The sequence below is a fragment of the Salvelinus alpinus genome, chromosome 8 (assembly GCF_045679555.1).
Source record: "Salvelinus alpinus chromosome 8, SLU_Salpinus.1, whole genome shotgun sequence".
NCBI lineage: Eukaryota > Metazoa > Chordata > Actinopteri > Salmoniformes > Salmonidae > Salvelinus > Salvelinus alpinus.
This window is the reverse complement of record NC_092093.1, coordinates 84108385-84115170: the sequence shown is the minus strand read 5'-3', so window position 1 is coordinate 84115170 and position 6786 is coordinate 84108385.

The window sequence follows — 6786 nt, the reverse complement described above, 5'->3', positions numbered from 1 at the left end:
AAAAAATAAAACAAATGTTAAAAACTGTATAATTTTTGTAAATTATATCATAAATAGGACCGGTGGAGTTATGTCACACATGCAGTCAACAAAAATATATGGAAATGTCTGCTCCATCCAAAATTACAACCAAATTGATTACAGATTAGCTAAAAAATGGAGGAGGGAAGTGGAAGAGGGAGAAGGTAAGGAACTTGTCTGTCGGCACTGCATTAAAGACCAAAATGGGTTAAAGAAAATTGTGATAAATTGAAAAGTATACCAGTTTCATTTAAGGACCAAAACATTTACAAAACTGAGTTTTTCATTGCAAATTATTATACAAAATTCTTGCAACCAATAGAATGTTATATACAGTGGCTTGCGAAAGTATTCACCCCCCTTTAAATTTTTCCTATTTTGTTGCCTTACAACCTGGAATTAAAATAGCTTTTTTTTGGGGGGGGGGGGTGGTTGTACCATTTGATTTACACAACATGCCTACTACTTTGAAGATGCAAAATATTTTTTCTTGTGAAACAAACAAGTAATTAGACAAAAAAACTGAACTTGAGCGTGCATAACGATTCACCCCCCCAAAGCCAATACTTTGTAGAGACACCTTTTGCAGTAATTACAGCGGCAAGTCTCTTGGGGTATGTCTCTATAAGCTTGGCACATCAAGCCACTGGGATTTTTGACCATTCTTCAAGGCAAAATGTCACGCCCTGGCCTTAGTTATCTTTGTTTTTCTGTTCGTTGGTGTTGGAATTTAGGTGGATGCTATTTTTCCGGACAGTTTAGTCATGTGTGTTTGGACTGGTATTTTTCATGCGCCTGTGTGTTTGGGCATGACCGTTTTCACTGTCATCAGGAATAAAAATCCACGTTCTGAACTAACTTGCTCTCTGCGCTTGACTCCTCCACCCAGTAATCCTAGAGGTTGTGACAGAAGCCCGCACCAAATATGGAGTCAGCAGAAGCAGCGACCACCCCTCTCCCAACAATGGAGGAGCGCATCCACCATCATACAGCTGTCCTCCATCGAATCGGGTCAGCGATGGACCAGATGATGGAGAGGATGGAGCGATGGGAGAGGAGTGGTCTCCCGACGCCCTCCCCAGCTCCCCTGCAGACGACGCAACCCACTCCTCCAGTGTCATCGGCTGGGACCAGCACACTGCGTCTCACCACCCCGAGGGAGTACGATGGAGCAGCGGCTGGGTGCCAGGGATTTCTGCTCCAGCTTGAGCTCTACCTGGCTACCGTGCGTCCGACTCCCTCGGGTGAGGAGAGTGTAAGCCTCCTCGTCTCCTGTTTGTCGGGTAGGGCCCTGGACTGGGCCAACGCAGTCTGGAACAGCCCAGACTCGGCTCGGGACCACTACCCAGAGTTCACCCGCCATTTTCGAGCGGTGTTCGACTACCCACCAACCAAGGACCAAGCAGCGTGGTAAACGGCAGGAGAAGCAGCAGCAGCAGCAGCAGCAGGAGAGGCTGCAGCAGCAGCGGCAGCAGCAGCAGCAGCAGCAGCAGCAGGAGAGGCTGCACTATTTGGAGGAATGGACATGGGAGGACGAATTAGACGGCAAAGGACCCTGGGACCGGGGGAATATTGCCGCCCCAAAGAAGAGCTGGAGGCAGCGAAGGCGGAGAGGCGCTATTATGAGGCGCTAGCACGGCAGAGCGGCTGGAGGCCCAAGAGGCAGCCCCAAAAATGTATTGGGGGGTGGCACACGGGGAGTGTGGCAGAGTCAGGAGTCAGACCTGAGCCAACTCCCCCTGCTTACCGTAAGGAGCCGGTCAGGGCGGAATTGGAGGTGAGCGACGCAGAGACAGTGAAGGAGTTAATGGGGAAATTGGAGGAAAGAGTTATGAGGGAGGTGCTGGTTTGGTGCATGAGGCACGACATCCGCCCGACTGAACGTGTCGGGGAGTTGATGTCACCGGGGACAGCTCTCCATACTCGTCCTGGGGTGCGTGCTAGCCGTCTGGTTAAGACTGTGCCAGCCTCACGCACCAGGCCTCCTGTGCGCTTCCCTAGCCTTGCACGTCCTCTGCCAGCTCGGCGCTACAGCTCTCCCAGCCGTGCTTCCAGTGGAGAGAGGGGGCGTCGTACCGGGCAGGCACCGTGTTATGCGGTGGAGCGCATGGTGTTTCCGGTGCGTGTGCTTAGCCCGGTGCGCAACATCCCAGCTCCCCACATCTGCCGGGCTAGGGTGAAGATCCAGCCAGGGCGGATGGTGCCAGCCCTGCTCTCAAGATCTCCAGTGCGCTTTCACGGTCCGGTCTACCCAGTGCCACCTCCACGCACCAGCCCTCCGGTGGCAGCTCCCCGGACCAGGTTGTCTCTCCGTCTCATCGCTACAGAGTCTCCCGCCTGTCCAGCGCTGACAGAGCCTTCCTCCTCTCCAGCGCTGCCGGAGTCTCCCGCCTGTCCGGCACTGTCAGAGCTTCAGCCCCTCAGTCCAGAGGCGCCAGAGCCAATCTGCCCAGAGCTGTCTGAGCTGCCTGCCTGCCCAGCGCCGTCTGAGCCGCCCGTCTGTCCCGAGCCGTCTGAGCCGCCCGTCTGTCCCGAGCCGTCAGAGCTGCCCGTCTGTCCCGAGCCGTCAGAGCTGCCCGTCTGTCCCGAGCCGTCAGAGCTGCCCGTCTGTCCCGAGCCGTCAGAGCTGCCCGTCTGTCCCGAGCCGTCAGAGCTGTCCGCCAGACAGGAGCAGCCAGAGCCGTCCGCCAGACAGGAGCAGCCAGAGCCGTCCGCCAGACAGGAGCAGCCAGAGCCGTCCGCCAGACAGGAGCAGCCAGAGCCGTCCTCCAGACAGGAGCAGCCAGAGCCGCCTGCCAGCCATGACCTGCCGGAGCCGTCAGCCAGCCATGACCAGCCGGAGCCGTCAGCCAGCCATGACTAGCCGGAGCCGTCAGCCAGCCATGACCAGCCAGAGTCGTCAGCCAGCCAGGATCTGCCAGAGCCGCCAGTCAGCCAGGATCTGCCAGAGCCGCCAGTCAGCCAGGATCTGCCAGAGCCGCCAGTCAGCCAGGATCTGCCAGAGCCGCCAGTCAGCCAGGATCTGCCAGAGGCGCCACCAAAGCGGGTATTGACTATGGTGGAGTGGGGGCCACGTCCCGCACCCGAGACGCCGCCGTAGGAAGTCCCACCCGGACCCTCCCCTTCTGTGTCAGTTTTTGCGGCCGGAGTCCGCACCTTTGGGGGGGGGGGTACTGTCACGCCCTGGCCTTAGTTATCTTTGTTTATCTGTTCGTTGGTGTTGGAATTTAGGTGGATGCTATTTTTCCGGACAGTTTAGTCATGTGTGTTTGGACTGGTATTTTTCATGCGCCTGTGTGTTTGGGCATGACCGTTTTCACTGTCGTCAGGAATAAAAATCCACGTTCTGAACTAACCTGCTCTCTGCGCTTGACTCCTCCACCCAGTAATCCTAGAGGTTGTGACACAAAACTACTCCAGCTCCATCAAGTTGGATGGGTTCCGCTGGTGTACAGCAATCTTTAAGTCATACCACAGATTCTAAATTGGATTGAGGTCTGGGCTTTGACTAGGCCATTCCAAGACATTTAAATGTTTCTCCTTAAACCACTCAAGTTTTGCTTTAGTACCTGTGAGTCTTTCTGGGTAAGTTTCATAGAGTATTTTCCCCCCTGGAGTATTCTTCAAGCTCTGTCAAGTTAGTTGTTGATCATTGCTAGACAGCCATAGATAGAAAAGAGTAGAGTACCAGGAGTGCTGCCCTGCGATACACCACATACATTTATATTGGTGGCAGGTAGCCTAGTGATTAAGAATGTTGGGCTAGTAGCCGGAAAGATGCTGGTTCGAATCCCTAAGAGAACAACAAGGTGCTTAACCCCAGTAAGCCGCTCTGCTAAATTACGTAAATGTAAAATGTTTAACATTAGAGAAGCTTCCATTAAAGAAAACCCTCTGTGTTCTATTAGATGGATCTGAATCCACGATATGGTAGAGTTTGAAAAGCCATACCAGGTTATGGTGAATAATATCAAAGGCTGCACTGAAATCTAACAGTACAGCTTGTTACTAAAGCCAATTATTAAGTATAGTTTCACCAGGTCATCTAAGGCATTTTAACATTGCACAGCAACAGGAAGCCAGGGAGGCATGCAATTAACCTAATCCCCTACTTTAATCTTGAAATATAACTGCGACTATATTCTCAAAATGTGAATTCTCTAAATTAAATGTCAAGTTTATTCTCAATATATTTCTACTTTATTCTTGAATTTAATTTAGACTTCATTCTCGAAATACTTAAAATACTATTCTCAAAATACTGCCATTTTATTCACAACATTCCATTTGGACTTTAGTACCACCACCCATCACCGTTTATAAAAATGTTCTCTTCACTTGGCCCTAATACTTTTCCGTACCTTGTAGATAATTTGGTCTGCAGAATTGTAATTGAGATTGCCAATGTTTGAAAACCTAAAGACAGCATTGCAGTTGGAGCTGTGCTATTTTTGCCAGTGCTCTCGTCCTTGGAACAGCAACTAATATTAGTCTTTAGTGTTTCAACTCTCAGATATTTGCTTCCTTGACTCGCACAGTGAGCTTCCAACCACTAGAGAGCAGTAGTGTATCAGCCATTTTGAATAGCACCGAAAACCTAACAACGTTACACTAGTCATTGAACTTAGTATTTTTTTTAAATCACAGGGATAATGAATAATAAGTGTATTATCGGTAGTTTCTCATAATCATTAAGTCTAAATGATATTGCATCTTCTAAAGTTCTTCAGAGCTGCTGAGTCAACTTGTTTTCTGCTCCTGAGGATGAAACTGAGAGGAGAGAGAGACACAGCGCTAGATAGATGCTCTTAACCAGCTGTACGGCAAAAAAACATGAAAAAAACATTCTATAGGAGGGCTCCCAAACTGGCAGCAGTACGTTCAGAATCAGAGAGATCAATAGACATATTATCTTCACTTACTCATCACTATACACAAAGCAACCTTATTGAAACATACAAAATAAACAAAACAGACTGCCATTGGCCATAAGTCTGGACAAATCTGTCACTGCACATTTGTATTCAAAGATCCTTTGAATAAGAAGATTGATAGACATGTTAAGTAGTAGCTTAGAAATGTAAATTAGCCAACTGTAGCATGCTGGTATTCCTTGCCCTTGATATTTGATTTGAAACAACATACTGTATAGTGTCTATGACTACACTGAAATATTGCTTTTCAAGTATGAGCCTATCTACCACTTGTTGATGTCTCTCTGTAGCGCAGATGAAGTCTATGATGTTGCAAAAGAGATATTGCATGTCTTTCAAATGACACATCCAGTTTGGTTTTGATATCAGACATATTCCCCCCATTTAAAAACTCCGCAGTGGTTGATCAAGAGATCCAGGTTACTGCTATAAACACTTCAAGATGCAAAGCAGGTGTTTTCTGTTGAGTTTATTATAATAAAATGGAATGGGTATTTTAGGAATGTCACGTTCCTGACCTGTTTTCTCTTGTTTTGTATGTGTTTATTGGTCAGGGCGTGAGCGGGGTGGGCATTTCTATGTGTTGTGTTTCTATGTTGGGTTAAAGGGTTGCCTGGTATGGCTCTCAATTAGAGGCAGGTGTTTGGCATTTCCTCTGATTGAGAGTCATATTAAGGTAGGTTGTTCTCACTGTTTGTTTGTGGGTGATTGTCTCCTGTGTCTTTCGTGTCTGTGTATGTGCACCACACGGGACTGTCTTGGCTGTTCGTTCGTTTGATGTAGTCTGTTCCTGTTCGTGAGTTCTGCGTGTAGTTATGTAAGTTCCATGTTCAGGTCTGTCTACGTCGTGTTTGTTATTTTGTAATTTCCAAGTGTTTTCGTATTTCGTCTTTGTGTTTCAATAAATATCATTTATGTCTAATTACCTCGCTGCGTATTGGTCCACCGATCCTTCTCTCCTCTCCTCGTCCGAGGAAGAGGAGGAAGACGACAGCCGTTACAAGGAAACACAAAAGATATTTGATTGAGGCAATCATGTTCCGTAAAATGTGTTATATTGAGCACCTGTGTATTGGAGGAGTCCATAATTACTTGATGATAAAACATCCCAAAGCAGTTAAGGACCTTCTTACGATTAGCTCCCAATCAAGGATGCTTTAGGAAGCAGCAATTTTTTTTTATTTGACAGTCAGTCAGTCAGAGGAGGAGGAAAAAGCTTCCATCTAATTCCCATGCAAGGAATGTGCTAAGAGCCCAACTTTCTGCTTCAGTGGACCCCAAAATCAAAGCAGGCAGGCTGATACGTCATCAGAGCACACAACAGAACATTGTACTGTATACACTCGGTTTGTTGTTTATATGAAATATTTTTCATTAAATCGATTTTATTCAGAACTAAAGTTTTGTTACTAAGGATTCCACGACGCGGTTAGCCTTCATGGCTGGGACTGCAAGTTTGTGTTTCATTTTTTTGCGTGGATTCCACGAGTGCTAGCTGGGTGTATTACAGACACCTGTCGTCGTCGTGGGAAAGACTCATTTTTATATTTTTGTAAAACAACTGGTTGCAGTAAAGAGCCAACCTGGATACTAAGGAGATCCTTAAGGAAATTGACGAGTACCAACAGCTTTATGCTATGGAGGAACAACAGACGCCATCATGGAAAGATCCTCACAAAATATCTTTAACCTGACAAAAAAAGAGAAACAGATTCATCTACAGACACAGACGATGTACTTACTGTTGAAGTAGAGGCTAATGCTCTGGCTGGAATCCATGCAACACTGGAAAAGTTGTGTGAGGAGGTAGCAGAGCTGAGGGGGAGTTTGG